We start from the raw sequence: 17765 nt of genomic DNA on the forward strand, positions 1-17765 counted from the left end.
AGGTAAATCATTGGTGGTAGGTGGTGGCAACCATCATCCACTCACTTGATGTAGAGCTGCCTACTTCTTCCTTAGCCTTTATCATTCTTTTTCTGAGCCTGCCCTCCTCTCTTCCTATATCTCCCATCTTTCCTGTCATTTCTCATTGCTCTTCTTTCCTTTACAGGTGGCTTTACACTGAATGACAAGCCAAATGGTTTCCTGTAAGCCAAGAAACCATTTACAACTCTGGGTGGTAACCATATAACCAACCCATATGTGCTCCCTACATGTCAACAAGTGGGTTGGTGGAGGATTAGTGCCCCTCCCCGTAAAACCAATAACTCAAAGTCAAATGGCCACCCCTTACGGGATTATGGCATCTGGCAATAGATAGACAGATAGATAGATAGACCTTTACCTGTTATCGCTTCCTGGGGGGGCAATGTCGCATTCTCGGGGTAACCCTGGATTTGAGGCACTCTTCGCTGCCCGTGTCGCTTACAAGGAGTTCTATTCGCATACTAATAAAAAATACACTAAAAAAAAAAGAAAATTGGTCGTCGCATACAAGGGGGATCGCATACTCGGAACTCGCGTACTGTGGGGATATACTGTAGTCCGTTTCATGGAGTCTGATGCACTGATTTTTGCCAAATGAGGACAGGTGGATTTGGTAACACTGCGCAAAGTTCTCGGTCAGTGATTGGTCAATTTCCATTGTGTTTGAAGTTGCACCAAATTGACTTTATATTTCAACCAAGGCCCTCATTTATTTGTAAGGTACCGTATATTTCAACCAAGGCCCTCATTTATTTGTAAGGTACCGGATTATATAGATACAAATTAAAACAATGATATCTTTAATGATAAATGTGCCATTTAAATTTCAAGAGATAAACCTGAACAACATTGATAACAAAACTAAGTAAAGTCGCAACTGGACGCATACAGACACAGTCAGCGACTGTGGCGGGAATTCAGACATTCATAGCAAGGTGGTCCCGAGGTCCTTTAAGGCTCGAATGTTTTTTTTTTTTTTTTTTTTTTTTTTTTGCTACACAGAGTCACAGTCTGCACCATGCCCTTCATTACCTCATCTACTAATATACAGCCTAACCCTAGATACGCTTAGCTTATCTTTTAATAATTATGATTTGCATAAGCACACACACACACACACACACACACACACACACACACACACACACACACACACACCTCTCACTGGGGCCAGTACGTGCTATTCTCAGTATATACAGTGTAGCCGACATACACATTTTCCTTACCTTCATAGGTAACAGTAACTTTAAAAATCTGCATTTGTTTGTATTCATAGCCAGATTCAGTAGAATTATTTCTTACATTACTAAGTTTGGTTTTTTGATTTTCCTGAACATTTTCATAAGTATCATAACAGACAGACAGACACCCTATCCCTAGCCACTATGCACCCTCTCCTCATGCATACTTTATCTGTTCCCCCAATCGAGAGGAGCCGGGAAAGTAATGGATTACAGCAGTGTAGAATGAACCGAATTTTTGTTAATGGTGGAAGAAAGGAATGTAAGATAAAAGCAAACCCTGTGGGAAAATAATAGTTGAACTACCGGTATGCTGCTGTAATAAAACCACGTACAGTGTGAACAAAATCAAACGAAATGTATTGAAATCAGTTGCTGACTGTTGTCCGTATGCGTCCAGTCGAGACCTTACTTAGTTTTGTTATCAGTGTCATTCAGGTTTATCTCTTGAAATCTGAAAGGCAATTATTGGTGGTAGGTGGTGGCGATTATCATCCTCTCACTTGATGTAGTGCTGCCTACTTCTCCCTTAGCCTTTATCATTCTTTTTCTGTGCCTGCCCTCCTCTCTTCCTATTTCTCCCATCTTTCCTGTCACTTCTTATTGCTTTTCTATCCTTTACAGGTGGCTTTACATTGAGTGGCAAGCTAAATGGTTTCCTGTAAGCCAAGAAACCATTTACAGCGCTGGGTGGTAACCGTTTAACCAAACCATACGTGCTCCCTACGTGTCAGCAAGTGGGTTGGTGGAGAGTTAGTGCCCCTCCCTGTAAAACAAATAACTCAGAGTCAAGTGGCGACCCCTTACAGGATTGTGGCATCTGGCAATTGATAGATAGATAGACATTTATCCTTAGAGATATCATTGCTTTAATTTGTATCTGTATAATCTGGTATCTTACAAGTAAATGAGGGCCTTGATTGGAATACAAAGTTGATCTGGTGCAACTTCAAACACGAAGGAAATTGACCAATCACCGTCCGAGAGCTTCGCGCAGTGTTACCAAATCCACCTGTCCTCAGCTGGCAAAATCACTGCGTCAGACTTTGTGAAACCGACTATAGTATGCCTATCATGGTGCTTCATTTTGCTGTTTATTTTCCATTGTGTCATTCCCCTTCATTTATTGTTTCTTATGGCTGACACATAGGATACATCACATCTCTAGCGCGAGGACAGGTCACTTCTATATGCTATGGGACATCTCACCTATGTTATGAGTCAGTGCAATGCATCACTCGAGTGGGATGCCACTGGTGAGATGCAGTTTATGTCAACATGTGAAAGTACTCCAGCTAGACACCAAGAGTGAGGTGCATATAGTTTATCTTGCTAAACTCTCTCTCTCTCTCTCTCTCTCTCTCTCTCTCTCTCTCTCTCTCTCTCTCAGGATGGGACATCATGTAACTGGTTGTGGAGATTTTTCACCCTCTTTTGAGAATTTTCTTCATGCATGTGGCATAAAGGGAGTGGATATGAATTATCTGAGAAAAAGATGTGAAATCACTTGGAGAGACAACAAACAGATGAGGAACATGGAGCATTGTAGTACAGTATGATGGGGATGTGCTGGAGTGAAAACTACACTGAGATGGTATGATTCTTAGATGAAGTGGATAGTGAAAGAAGGAGGGGGAAACCAGGGATGTGATGGAGAGACAGTGGGATAGGTACATGAATGAGGGTGGTGTGAGTGGGAGGGTGGGCAGCCTGATGGAAGAAGAGACTTGGAGGCACATCTCTTCCATGACTAAGACATTTGACAATTTTACTGTAAATACAGTAGATAAATATTTGACATTCTGTCAGAGAATGAGATGTTGCCATTATTATGGCTAGTGCATTTGCTTTCCTGTATTCCCATGATGTCTGTTGTCACTTCCACCTTTGTGTTCAAGGAAAAGTGCATGCGTTTGCATTGTATAATAACATTTCAAGCCTGTAATTTTACACATTTTCATTGCTGAAATCTGTGCTATGACCAAGGCTGCTTCAATTTTGAGAAGTGCCCATACTGCACTGTTTTCTTCCACCCTTGATAGAGGTAGCTGCACTCATAGAACACTGGATGGTTGTGTCATCTTAAAAATTTGTGGCATTTCAGCAAAGCCCCCCCCCCCCTCCCATTTTTTTTTTCCCCCTCTGATGAAAATCTGAACATTTGTTGCCAGTGTGAGTTTGTATGAGACATATGCAGTTTTCCCAGTTTCCTCTCTCTCTCACATGAGTTCCCTCACTCCCTTAGACTGACCAAGGAATGCCCCGATGTATGGTTAGAAGAGAGGCCAGACTCATGGTTGAGCCCACCCTCTTCTCAAACTACTCATGACCTGAGTCTGCAGCACCTAAGAGGACAGAAGCAACCTATAGCCTGCCCAGGAGTTACATTGCTACAGTACAGATGGTGGCTGCCCATGGCAACAGCACAACAGTAGGAGAAGCTGGACCTTTTCAGGACGCTCATTCTTCACCCTTTCCTAAAGAGGTAGTAGCTCCTTTGTCTCGGTCTTCAGCAGTACAATCTGATTTAAACAGTAATAATGTTGTTGCTATATCATTTCTGCAAACTCTGCTAGCCATGTTTGACGAACCCTCAGTTGCTGCTCAGTCTTGTAATAAAACCCAGTGACTGACTCAGAGGGCTCCACTGCTCCTGACAACATTATCAATTGGGTATCAAAAGATTCAACTGCTCTTGATGACGATGTCTTTTACAGATCCTTAGAACCAGCCTTTTCTTAGTGTAGGTGAATGCAGCTCCCCCCACACACTTTCAAGATTTAAAACCAGACTTCTTCCCTCCGTCAGCCTCAGTGTGACAACATCTGTACCTACTGTTACATCACCTTTTCCCACCAATACTCAGTTTGACTTGGATACTGTGTGGGATGAAGGGTACATATCAGAATCAGTTGCTAAACAAGATTGGTGCTCTGTCCTAATGAACTGGGCTGCACTATACTGTACTGTCCTGCAAGACTTTTGGTTTTCCAACAGAAAAATGACACCTGAACAGAGATCTCAGATTTTCTTAACACAAGTGTCTCAGGTTGAGGCAGTAGCACCAGCCAAACCTGGTGGTAGACCCAAGGACCACAGAAAGTTGGTGATATTGAGACCTAGATCTCCTGTGTAAGTAACCCTCAAGACATCTCCTGACCATCTTCTTTTACTATCAGTTTTCATTGTTTCAGTAACATGGAGCATATTCCAGCATACCCTCTTATCTACACCTGACTGTATACATTTTACAGAGTTTCATTACTAATTCATCATTAACTAAATTGCTTTCCAAAACCTAGCCTAGGAGTTTTAGGGGGAGGGGGGGAACCATTAATATCCCCACCTGCAACTCCTCTCCTTGCGATGACCAAATGAGATATCCTGGACCTTTGTGTGACACTCTGTAGATTTCTCTAATATGCAGTCTTTCTTCATATCTCCTCTCTGTGGAATATCACCTCTCCAGTCAGTGCTGGATTTATCATGAGACAAATGAGGTAGCTGCTTCAAAATCTCCATAAAATGGAAGTTTCCAGATTTTTTTTATTTTTTTATTTTTTATTTATTTATTTATTTTTTTGCATGCATTGTTGTTAGAGCATTGTGCCTGAACATAAGCAAACATGAAAATAATCTTTTATAATATTAACTTTTATGCATAACATGTTGCAGATAGGTTTCTACTGAAGTAAGGGTATTTACAATTGCCTTTGTATTGACAGAGTTAGAGAAAGAACAGAGAAATTAGTTGGAGAAGAACAGGGAGGCTTTAGGAAGGGAAGAGGTTGCGTAGATCAGATATTCATTCTTAGATCTTTAGTGGAAAAGTTTCTAGAGAAGGGAAAGAAGTTGTATGCGGCTTTCATAGATTTGGTGAAAACATATGACAGGGTGGATAGACAAGGATTGTGGAAAGTGTTAAGAATATATGGAGTAGATGGGAAGTTGTTGAATGCTGTGAAGAGTATGTACGATGGTGCGAAGGCTGCAGTGAGTGTGGATGGTGAACTAAGTGAATTTTTCTCTTTGAAAGTTGGGTTGAAACAGCGATGTGTCATGTCTCCATGGTTGTTCAATCTGTACGTGGATGGTGTAATAAAAGAGGTACAAGGTAGGGTAGTGGATGTTGGAGTGGCCCTGGTGAGAGAGGATAGTGTTTGGAAACTCCCTGTACTGTTGTTTGCAGATGATACTGTGTTGTTGAGTGAAGATGAAGGGGATGCTGCAAGGCTTGGTGGATGAGTTTGGGAGAGTGTGTAATAAACGGAATCTAAAGGTGAATGCAGGGAAGAGTAAAGTGATGGTCTTTGAGAGAGGTGAAGTCAGTGAATGTACAGCGAGGTTGGATGGTGAGGAATTGGAAAATGTGTGTACATTTAAGTACTTGGGTAGTGTGATGAGTAAGGATCGAGGTTTGGAGGGTGAAGTGCTTGAAAGGGTACAGCAGGGAAGAAAGGTTGCTGGTTCTTTGAAAGCAGTGATAAGAAACAGGGAAGTGAGCATGGAAGTGAAAAAGTTACTACATGGCAGTATTGTGATACCAACTCTAACGTATGGAAGTGATGCTTGGACGTTGTTGGAAGGACACAAGTCAAGAGTGAGAGCAGTGGAAATGAGTTACTTAAGAGGAGCCTGTGGAGTCACATGGAGAGACAGGCTGACAAATGAGGATATAAAGGAGCATTGTGGTGTGGATGTGGATGTGATAGGAAGTGTTATGAGGAACACACCGAGGTGGTTTGGCCATGTGGAGAGGATGGAGGGTGAAAGACTGACAAAGAGAGTGTATGTAAGTGAGGTGTAGGGGGGAAGAGGGAGGGGGAGGCCAAGGATGAGATGGAGGGATGGGGTGGAGAGGTATACGAGAGAGGGGGGTGTGAGTTGGGAGCAGGGCAGTTAAATGGCAGGGGACAGGGCGACTTGGAGGCGATTTGTTTGCGGCCACCCCAAACGGGATTTAGGCGTCTGGCAATAGATAGATAGATAGATGATCCAAATTTCACATTCCAGCTATGGTTCTTAGATGATCCCTTCTTTCTCTACACTTTTGTCAGCCCCTCCAAATAACAGGTGGCTACTTGGAGCTGGAGTGTGGATGACCAGCATGGAAATGAATGGTAGATGACTTGCACAGTTGTACAGTATTTCTGACTGTTTTTAAAACTGACTAGTTTCACCCACAGTGTCACTCTTTTTTTTTTTTTTTTTTTTTTCTCCTACAGGATCTTTGCCTCGGCAAACATCTCATATGGTTAGTTAATGTGACATACATTAACCCCTAACAGGCGGGCGACGTTACGTAATGTCCATGTGTGAGAAGGCGAGCGACGTTATATAACATCCGGCCATTTTTGTTCCAAATTTATTGGTGAAATTGGGTGATAAGGCATCTATCTATCTATCTATCTATTGCCAGACACCATAGTCCCGTTTGGGGTGGCCACAAACAAATCGCCTCCAAGTCGCCCTGTCCCCCGCCATTTCACTCCCCTGCCCCCAACTCACCCCCCCCTCTCTCATATACCTCTCCACCCCATCCCTCCATCTCATCCTCGGCCTCCCCCTCCCTCTTTCCCCCTCCATCTTTGTCACATATTGTCCTGCCCTCTACTCTCCCAAGCCTTGAAACGAGTAAAATAGAATATACATATATAAGTTGTGGTGTTATAATTGTTCAAGTAAAATGGTATAAACGTATGAAAGTTTTATTGTTATAATGTTCAAGTAAAACAGGAAACACATACATAAGATTTTGGAGACAGTGAATAGTGTAAAGAATGCATAAATGATAAATATGGTGTTCAGTGGTGAAGAAAAAGCAAATGAGAGAATAGTTTGCTAACCTTGCCCCAGTTGCGCCTGGTGATAAGCGACCTGCCTGCGCTTCTCCCTCACTCCTCCTCTCCTCCTCCTCCTCCCAGAGCCAGCAGAGATGTATTACCATGCATGTAACACCTCTTTCCTTCGTTTTTCATCCATTTTCATCTATTTGTGCATGTTTAGGCTTCTTCCTTGATACTTTATTTTTCTGAAAATATACCACCCCACACGGTCGTATAATTGATAAGTTGCCCGCCCATAAGGGGTTAACCCATTAGTTCCCAGGGTTCCTGTGTGAGGGATTGTGCTGGAAGGGGACTAAGTGTACTGCCCTCTGCCCAGTCAGCTCATAGTTGCGACGCTGGTAGGTCCTAATCCGGGGTTCGTTTCTTTATCAACTTTTGAATGTGCCCAGTTCCGTCCTATACTTTGGACACTGGGCGCAGATGGGTTATGGATAAACATAACTTTAAAAAACGAGAAATTTGATGGGAAGTGTCATATTCACAAGAACAGATTGATGGTTAGGAAGGATTAATCGTGAGAATTTTGTATTCACAGACAAAATACATCGATAACAATGTTGACACACAAAGTTGGTTGCAGATATGAGGGAAAAGGGTCATCTTGTTCATGAGTTAGAGTAGCAGAAATGGTGTAAACATTGCTGACCCAGTCCCTCCTGTCTTTTTAGGGGTTATTATCTGGGTATTAGGCAAAAGAGTGAGTGTAAACTTATGGTTCCTGAACCAGTAAATATTTATTCCCATTTATTGCTTTATTTGGTTATTGAGGGGGTTTATCATTGCAGTAGTTTGGCAGACCAATTAACCACGATCATGGAAGTATTGTTTACGCTTAACACCACCACTGACACTTGCATCTTTCTTAGAAGCCATAGCTAGAGTTAAATGTAAGTAAAATGAGATATGAATCAGACATAATACAGGGATCAGCACCAAGACATGCAGTGGAATCTGTGAGAGTGATTACAGGCTTCACTCAGTGTTATCTGTGACCACCCAGTACAGTAAACTTGTCTGGCAGGCTCGAGAATTGCAGGTGTCCTCTTGTAACTTTGTCTGGATTAAAAGAGATGCTGGACCATCTGATGCCAGAAAATTGGTGTTGTATCTGTTTAAGTTATTTGACAGAAAACTGGTATTCATAGTATGTGGTAAAAATTAATCTGTTTTGGTTTTCAGCACACACAGTGTGCTCATTTAATGTATGAGTATATATCCCCCAGAAAGTCTCTGCATGTCCACGTACCCTAACTGCCTTCCCTAGGTACTGTACTGTGTATGTATTCAGCAGTCCATTCTAGTTCATCTGTTATTACTAGAAGGGCCTGAACATGTCTGTTAAACATACAGTAATTTTCATCCTCTTCATATTGATTTTCAAGCCTGTCTACAGATTCTCCTTGTTCTGATCATCTATCATATCTTGCAGTTTCCTCCCCAGTTCACTGACAAGGAGTGTGTTATCTGCAGATCTAAAATTATTCATTTGCTCACCAGTAGTATAACTTCATCTGCCCTCCCATTTTGAATTTCTGAAAATGTCCTGTAAATAGTGAATAACCGGTGAAATTGTGTCCCATTGTCTTACCCATATATATATTGATGGCCATGCTATCTCTGTAAATAAATTGCATCCTCACCCTGTCCTCAAAATGCTCTCATCACTGTGGCTGTTTCAACTAAGTTACATTCATTCTCATAATCAACAAGTGCTGTGCACAAAGGATTCTTATATTTTGCAGTTTCTCAGTCTGAGGATTAATAACCAGGATATACTGTAGTTTGTTATCAAGTAACCACAGTGGAATATGGTCTGTTCTCTTTTGCATATGTAAATATACGGTAGAAGTAATTTGATTTCTAAGGACTTTTGTGAAAAGTTTTTACACAGCAAGATTAATTAGGCAGTAGTTCCTTGTGTCTTTAATGTCACCAATTTTTTGTGAAGCACAAAAATAATCATACAGTAAACCCTCACTATCGAACACTGATGTAATAGATTTGGGACATATCAAATGCTTCTGAGCCTAATGAACTTTTTTTTCAGTTATACTGAATTAGATTTGATAAATGAGGTGCATTCACACAGCTCTTCCAAACCACTGGCAGTGTGGGGTGTCAGTACAGTTCGCAAGGTTGCAGTTTCTCCCACTCGGTTGGGCTAGGTTGGAGATCTGCTGGTGGAAATAAAGGATGAGTTGGGCAGTTTTAAGGCTACTTTTGGTAGGACTGGGTGGGACCAGAGTCTGTGGGCACTGTGATATGTGACTGGCCTGAGTTTAGCTATGTCTTTCATTTTGTTTTGACATTCTCATTCGCATCTCACATTTCTCAACTTTGCCAAGCGTTTTCCGTTATGAAGAATGGTTTCTAGTAAGGAATCTCCCACCACCTCTTCTTCTGTGAAAGCCAAGAGGAGGAATCTTTCCATTCCTGAGAAGCTTGAAGTGATTGAGGCCAATGAGAAAGGTATGAGCAGGGCCAAACTCATGTGCAAGTATGACCTCAAGAAGACAGCCATCCATAACATCGTAAAGGCGAAAGATAAAACAAAGTAATCCATGAAAATAGAAAATGAGAAGAAGGGGAAGGATGTGTTCAGGACCAGGAAGCTGCCCAATGAGAAGATGACCGAAGCTGTGTCTAAGTGCTCAACACAGGAGAGAGCTGAGGGTGTCCCTGTTTCTAGCCAGGACATCCAACATGCAGCACAGAGGCTTGCTGAACATCTTGGAATTAAAGATTTTAAGTGTAGTGATGGCTGGCTGTGGAAGTTCAGGAGGCACCATGGCATTGTTAACTGCCATAACTGAAGAGCTGCTCAGTGCCAATGTTGATGCTATGGAGCTGTTTGTATGACATCTTTGGAACCTGATTTTTTTTTTTTTTTTTTTTTTTTTTTTTTTTTTTTTTCCCCTCATTACAAGGCAAGTGGTATGTTTTGCACACCTCAGTTCAGTTACAGGAGTCCCAGCCAGCAACTGGAAACATCAGTGAGCAGTAATTACATAATTTCTTATTCTGTATGATGGAGGGCCTGCATGAGTTCCAAATCAACATTGCTGATGAAACTGGGCTCTTCAGGCATGCTCTTCCACATAACACACAGGCTTCCACAGATATTGGCAACACTGCAGGTCATAAAACAGTGGAGAGGCTCTCCCTTCTGGACTGTGCCAGTGCTGATGATTGTCATCGCCTACAGCCAGTCATAGTAGCCAAGAGGACATAATAACCAAGCTTCCCGTGGAGAACCATGGGAACAAGTCTGCCTGGTTTACGCAGGATATCATAAATGAATGGTTCCACCAAAAAAGGTATGGCATCAGTCTGGATGAAATGAAGGCGGAGCTGCTGTTGGACAATGCACCAGCCCATCCTTCCACTACCAAACTGTGCTGCAAGGATGGATGAGGTGGGCCTTGTTCCTGCCATCCAGCATCACTGCCATGATCCAGCCCATGGACCAGGGAGTCATGGAGAGTGCCAAGAGGCACTAAAAAAATCTGTACCTATAACAGTGTCCCATTGTGACTAAGGATGGGATGGACCTAGAGGGCTATGAGGACATCAGGGGCAAGAAGACTCTGCAGAACTTAAAGAATTACACCATCAAGGACGCCATCTTCATTCGGGCTGAGACCTAGAAGAATGTGCCATTTGTCATACTGAGGAATGGGTGATGCAAACTCCTCAAAATCCCCAAGACTCCAGCACCACAGCATGATTTCAAGGGATTCGAGCCACCAAGGATTGCAGAATTGTTGGTAGCTGCAGGGTAGGGGAACCTTGCTGAGGAGCTGCAAGAGTGGCTGGATGAGGATGCTGGTGTGCCTGACTACCATCACCAGACGGAGGAGGAGATTGTTGCAGATCTCCAGGAAGATGTGACACCAGCAAAGGATGAAGAGTAGGAGGAGGAGGAGACACCTGGGCCATGTCTACAGTAGCTGTAGGCATTGATGCTACATATACAGTCCTGAGAATCAGACATTACAAGGTCACGTGGCTCATCAGGCTGGAGTTAATGCAACAGTAGCAGCCAAGGAAGAGCCAGCCTAAGATCTGCCAATATTTCAAGGCTCTGCCTTCTCCTGCTGCCAAGAGGAGCCACACCCTGCCAGAGACCTCCACTGTCTGTGGCATCAGCCTCAGCCTGCCTCTACATTGCCTCAGGATCCAGCGCTACAGCCTCCAGGACCCCAACGCACAGCATCTCAGAATTCTATACCAGATGTGACACCAGAGCAACCAGAAGTGATGATAAGTGGAAGTTCATCCAGTGTACATCCCACAGGATGAGTGGCAGTGTAAGCAGTGTACAGCTTACAGTGTACAATACATACAATACATGTACATGTATTTCCTACCCTTTTTACTCCAACTTGGCCTGAAACTACCCTCTTCCCATCATGACTGCTGAGTTGTAATAACATTACAGTAATACTGGACTAGTCATGAAGATGCGCTGTGACGAGGATTTTAAATCAGCTGCAGAAGGGTGAGATTATGGGCCAGGTTAATGTAAAATTGATATAGTTTTCATTTACAGTATTAGAATATTATATTGTTGCTATTTATTTTCAGTCGTGTGTTTGAATATAAATCTGGGAGAGATGACCCTTGGGTTTATCAGACTTTTGGTTTCACCAAACAAGGTTTCACCTAAATTAGTTCAACACAACAAGGGTCTACAGTATTTTCATGTACTGCTTTAACACTGAAATATTTCCTAAATAAACAAAAGTATACGCCTTTGTATGTATGACTTGCAGAAAAAGCAACATAATTATTTATTTCCCCTTATATAAAAAGGTCTTCACAAACTTATTTGCCTCAGGACCATTACATACCTCATCCCAGCCTGGTGAGCATTAGAGTTGGAGTCTCCACCCCCTATCACTCACCTTTCTCTAACTAAGAATCAGCTGTGTGAGGCTGTTGATTGGAAACCCATCTCTGTAACCTCCGAGTTACTGTAAACCTTACTCATTCCTAAGCCAGAGATTGATGTTTGTAGTGTGTGCACGTCAGTCTCACTTGGTTTCATATTCTCCACACTCTGGTTGTGACTTTCCTGTCAGTCTGGCTAACAACAGTCTACAGTAATACCTCAATATACAATACCCCTAGATGCTATACTCCAGCTTAACGTTGGGGGTAGAAACACCACCATACCTCCCTTAACAATGGCCAGACCCCGGTTAAACAATATGTTTTTATTTATTTATTTATTTTTTTTTACCGATTTTGATGATATTTTAAACTAAATTTGTGTGTTTAGGTTCATTTATAAACAGTTTTTAGACTAAGATTAATGTGTTTTAGCCATAGGTGGGGTGAACATTGTCATTTTGGGGCACAGTTTACAAAGTTTGATTTTTTCCAGACATATATTTGACAATTTTCAGATTTTATTTGTTGTTTTTAGTGAGTTATTTACAGGTGTTAGGCTTAGGTTAGATTCTTTGACAGCCTAACAGCTGTCAAAGAATCTAACCTCATTTGGGTGGGTTTTGGACTTGGTTTTGGGGGAAACCCAAGGCTGATAAACGCTTCCCATTACAACTTTACATGTTAAAAGTACCCCAATATACGATGCTCCGCCTAATGGTGGAGTTTTACCTAACCAATTACATTGTTAAACCGGGGTATAGCTATATCATATCTTTATTCTTTTTATGCAAAGAAGAATGAACCAGAGACTGGAAGCCTATGAAAAGTTCTTTTCAGGAAAAACAGAACAAAACAGTGAGATTGTGGAACAATTCCTTTTGAGATCCTATCACATATTGCATTTAAAAGATTCAGGATCGTAGTTAGAGAAGAATATAGGCTGAGGAAGACAGTTCCAGAGTTGACCTGTTGAAAACGAGGACTGACAGTATCAGTTACAGTCATTCTTGCCATATGGACCTGAACAGAAGAGAGGCGAGAGTCTGTTACCAGACAGGTGCTTCATTCCCACTGTAGTTGAGGTAAGGATGCATGCAAACAGTTCATAAGAGTGGTGACCATTTGAATATCAGTACTATAAGGCAAATTATGCAAATGATGTGCCAAAGAGCAGGAGTTTGAAAGGTGTCAAGCAGAGGATGGGAGCTGATAAGATGAAAAGCCTTTGACTTGACCCTGTTGTTAGAGTTGTATGTGGTGAGTACCATCACACATGAGAGCTACTGTATATTCCACCTAAGGTTTTACAAAATATGACCCCTATATGAAGTTCACAGTTGTACAGGGTGCATTGGGACACCTCCAGTTCAGCCATCTACTCCTCTAAGAATATTTTAAGGTGTGGAAAGCTTCAGTCAAGTGGCATGAGCCAAGATCTGCTTTTGTCTTCAGTGCCAGGGACTAGCACAGCCCACAGTTTTTCTGTCTTGGGTCTGCTTCATGGGTGCCAGGTTCACAGGTCCCTTTAGCTGTACAAGAAGCAATCTATTGACATCAAAACACTAGACAGTCTGTTGGTCACTACTCCTTCAGTCAGAAGACAGATTTAGATGTGGTGAAACCCTAACCCCTGAAGAACTGTAATTCCTTGGATCCCTCTCCTCTGCATATGGCTTTTCTGACAGATGCCTCAGACAGTGGATGGGCTGGTGACAGTGAGGGTATAATATTGCCCAAACAACTACCATAATAATTGGTGGCATGCCACATATCCAGTATTACTCTTAATTGCCATCATTAGTTGAAAAAATGCTTATATGTAACTGCATGACCATGGTATCAAAATACAGTAGTTCCTCATTTATCCGGATGCTCAGTATCCGGACTTTTTCACTATCTGGACGCTGGACCTTGGCTCTTTTAAACCATAGGACGTAAAAGTCCCCCAAAATTTTGGCTTGCCAACCGACATGTTCAAACATTTGGCATTGTGGCCGCTGGGCTTAAGCCGTGAATAGGAAGTAGTCTGTAGCCCACAGTCAGAGCTAAAAGGTCTGTCCGCCCCAGTACTGAATGGTCAAAACCTCACACTTGTCCGATCACTCCCAATGAACCTCCAGCAGCCGAGTAATACAACTGTAACCCACACGCGGTGTCAAAACGTCCGTACACATCCCCACCGAATGTTCAGTGTCGCGCGGCCACCAGGCTAAGTCTTTCCCATCTGCCACCACCATCAAACAGACCACAAGCCACAAGTACAGTACATGTTCAGTGACAGTGGCGGTCCACCTCTCTACTGAATGTCAAAAGCCCCCCAGTCACCATGAGTTGTGTTTTTCCGCATGGCAACTCGGGATCCAACAGACCGCAAGCCACAAGTAAATGTACAGTAAAAGTGCCTGTCCTCCTGTTGACAGAAGGGGGAGAATCCTGTCCACAGCTTCACTTCTACCCTCCTCTCGTCCCTCCTCCATACCCTCCCAGCTCTTCCCTCAGTCCCTACCCTCCTTAGTGGTGATGATATTGACTCATGAATTTTCACAGTTTTTTGTGATTTATTTGACTACTATTGGTCATATCGAAATCCCAAAGTGACCACGAGAAAGCTCATGAAATTCTGCATCTAGACATATGCTTAACTCTTGGAAGGTGCTGGCAAAATGTTACACTAGGTTGGTGGGAAGTTATATGAAAGTAAATTTTACTCCTGAACCCTGTTGTCACTGCATTTCTGTACTTTTACTTATCAGTTTTATATGTTTTTATTAGCTTATCTTTTAGTATAAACACTAGCGAAGATGATGGTATACCATTTATACCAATATAACCTATTTCCAGCGGCATATTTTTTGAGCCCTGAGAGCAACCGCTCATTACAGATAACTGATTTTCAAACCGTCTTCAAGTTTTTTGTGAATTTTTGTTGGTTATGCATTGTTTTTGTGATGTTTAGCATTAATATGGATAATCCTATGTGTGTTTTGATGTCTCAGTATGGCAGAATGAGTGGAAAACAGTGCCATAATTAGGAGGGGTACTGTTCATACAGTAGTGTATAGGTTGTGTGTTTCTTGGTTTTCATTGGTTATTTTTCATGGTTTTCTTGCTGTTTAGCATTATTTTGGATATTCCAGTGTGTGTTTTGATGTCTAAAAATGGCAGATTAACCTGAAAACAGTGCCAAAATTAGGGGTAGTAATGTACATACAGTACAGTAGTTTATAGGTAGGGTGTTTTTTTGGTTTTCAGTTTTTTTTTTTTTATGGTTTTCTTGGTGTTTAGCATTACTTTGGATATTCCTTTGTGTTTTGATGTCTAAATGTGCCAGATTGACCTGAAAACAGTGCCAAAATTAGGAAGGGTACTGTACATACAGTAGTATATCAGTGGGGTGTTTTTCGGTTTTCATTGTTTTTTTGTGCGGTTTTCTTGGAATTGAAAATGTAATCATTGGGGCATTTGTCTTCTTAGTGTAATAGGAAAAGTGTATGGTAGGATACTTATTGATAGAGTTAGGGAAAGAACAGAGGAATTAGTTGGAGAAGAACAAGGAGGCTTTACTGAGGGGAGAGGTTGTGTAGATCAGATATTCATTCTTAGATCTTTAGTGGAAAAGTTTCTAGAGAAGGGAAAGAAGTTGTATGTGGCTTTCATGGATTTGGAGAAAGCATATGACAGGGTGGAAAGACAAGGATTGTGGAAAGTATTAAGAATACTGTATATGGAGTAGATGGGAAGTTGTTGAATGCTGTGAATAGTATCTGTGATGGTGTTAAGGCTGTAATGCGTGTGAATGGTGAACTGAGTGAATTTTTTTTTTTGAAGGTTGGGTTGAAACAGGGATGTGTCATGTCTCCATGGTTGTTCAATCTGTACATGGATGGGGTAATAAAAGGGGTACAAGGTAGGGTAGTGGATGTTGGAGTGGCCCTGGTGAGAGAGGATAGTGTTTGGAAACTCCCTGTACTGTTGTTTGCCAATGATACTGTGTTGTTGAGTGAAGACGAAGGGGAGCTGCAAGGCTTGGTGGATGAGTTTGGGAGAGTTTGCAAGAAACGGAATCTAAAGGTGAATGCAGGGAAGAGTAAAGTGATGGTCTTTGAGAGAGGCGAAGTCAGTGAATGTACAGTGAGATTGGATGGTGAGGAAATGGAAAATGTGAGTACGTTTAGGTACTTGGGTAGTGTGATGAGTAAGGATGGAAGTTTGGAGGGTGAAGTGCTTGAAAGAGTACAACAAGGAAGAAAGGTTGCTGGTTCCATGAAAGCAGTGATAAGAAACAGGGAAGTGAGCATGGAAGTGAAAAAGTTACTACATGACAGTATTGTGATACCAACTTTAACGAATGGAAGTGAAGCTTGGACGTTGTTGGAAGGACACAAGTCAAGAGTGAGAGCAGTGGAATTAGTTATTTAAGAGGAGCCTGTGGAGTCACATGGAGAGACAGGCTGACAAATGAGGATATAAAGGAGCGTTGTGGTGGGGATGTGGATGCGAAAGGAAGCATTAGGAGGAACACACTGAGGTGGTTCGGCCATGTGGAGAGGATGGAGGGTGAGAGACTGACGAGGAGAGTGTATGTGAGTGAGGTGGAGGGGGAAGCCGAGAATGAGATGGAGGGATGGGGCGGAGAGGTATATGAGAGGGGGGTGTGAGTTAGGAGCAGGGGAGTGAAATGGCGGGGGACAGGGTGATGTGGAGGCGATTTGTTTGTGGCCACCCCGTGTGGGATTGAGGCGTCTGGCAATAGATAGATAGATAGAAAATATGGGAGGATGACCAGAAAACACTGCCAAAATAAGGAGGGGTACTGTACATACAGCATTGTACAGGTAGGGTGTTTTATGGTTTTCATTGGTTTTTCTGTGTGGTTTTCTTGGTGTTTAGCATTACTTTGGTTATTTGTTTGTGTGTTTTGAAGTCTAAATATGCCCAAATGACTGAAAAACACTGCCAAATTAAGTATATGTACTGTACAAATAGGTTAGGTAAAGGTTGGAGGTTGGGTATAGGTAGGGTCTGGGTATGGTAGGGGAATAGTGTTCATTATGTGGATGTTGTCATTACCTGGACATGCCTTTGGCTCTATTATGCCCAGATCAATGAGAGATTACTGTATAAATGTTTCCAGGTTGCAAATGAATTTTTCGTGTGTGGTTATACAGTCATACCTTAACATTCGCGGTTTTGACATTCACGGTTTTGAATATCCACGGATGGCTACAGAAAAAAAAAAAAATCTCATTGAACTCTCCTGACATTGTAACATTATCCCAGGCACAGTTTTTGGCTGTTTTAGTACAGTAATGGCATTATCCAGTGAATGAAATATACTGGAACGCTCTTCCTTTTGGAGGGAGCTGGGATGAGCACAGTTGTCAGAAGAGGCCATGCAGGAGTACACTATTCATTAATTTCAACTTTTAGTGTTCTTGTATTATATAAAGTAGTTGTTTAGTGTTCTTGTATTAAAAGAAGTGGTTGTAAACATGAACATAGGGTTTTTCTTTAGTTATATAAGGAAATGGGGGGTCCAGGGGTGTTTTTAAGGGGGAGCAGCAGATATTCGCGGACTTTTAACATTCGCAGGTGTCTGTGTTACCTAACCCCCACGAATGTTAAAGGATGACTGTAATTTTTAAAAAGAAATAAAATTCATGTATATTTTACTCTATAGCAACACTGATATTCAATGAGATACAGATCTAGAATTGTATAAGTCTTTAGAATCCTT

General features: G+C 42.0%; 1 protein-coding gene across 1 annotated transcript in view; it reads left to right on the forward strand.

The window, feature by feature from the left end:
* Positions 1-17765, forward strand: part of LOC145392970 (uncharacterized) — a 74177-nt gene that overhangs the window by 19912 nt on the left and 36500 nt on the right. The window contains exon 2 of the mRNA XM_080267264.1: positions 3529-3768. The gene's annotated coding sequence lies outside the window, so the exon portion shown is untranslated. The remainder of the gene's footprint in view (positions 1-3528; positions 3769-17765) is intronic.

The sequence above is a fragment of the Coenobita brevimanus genome, chromosome 23 (assembly GCF_032717465.1).
Source record: "Coenobita brevimanus isolate Jiangsu-jjx chromosome 23, ASM3271746v2, whole genome shotgun sequence".
In the NCBI taxonomy this organism is placed as follows: Eukaryota; Metazoa; Arthropoda; class Malacostraca; order Decapoda; family Coenobitidae; genus Coenobita; species Coenobita brevimanus.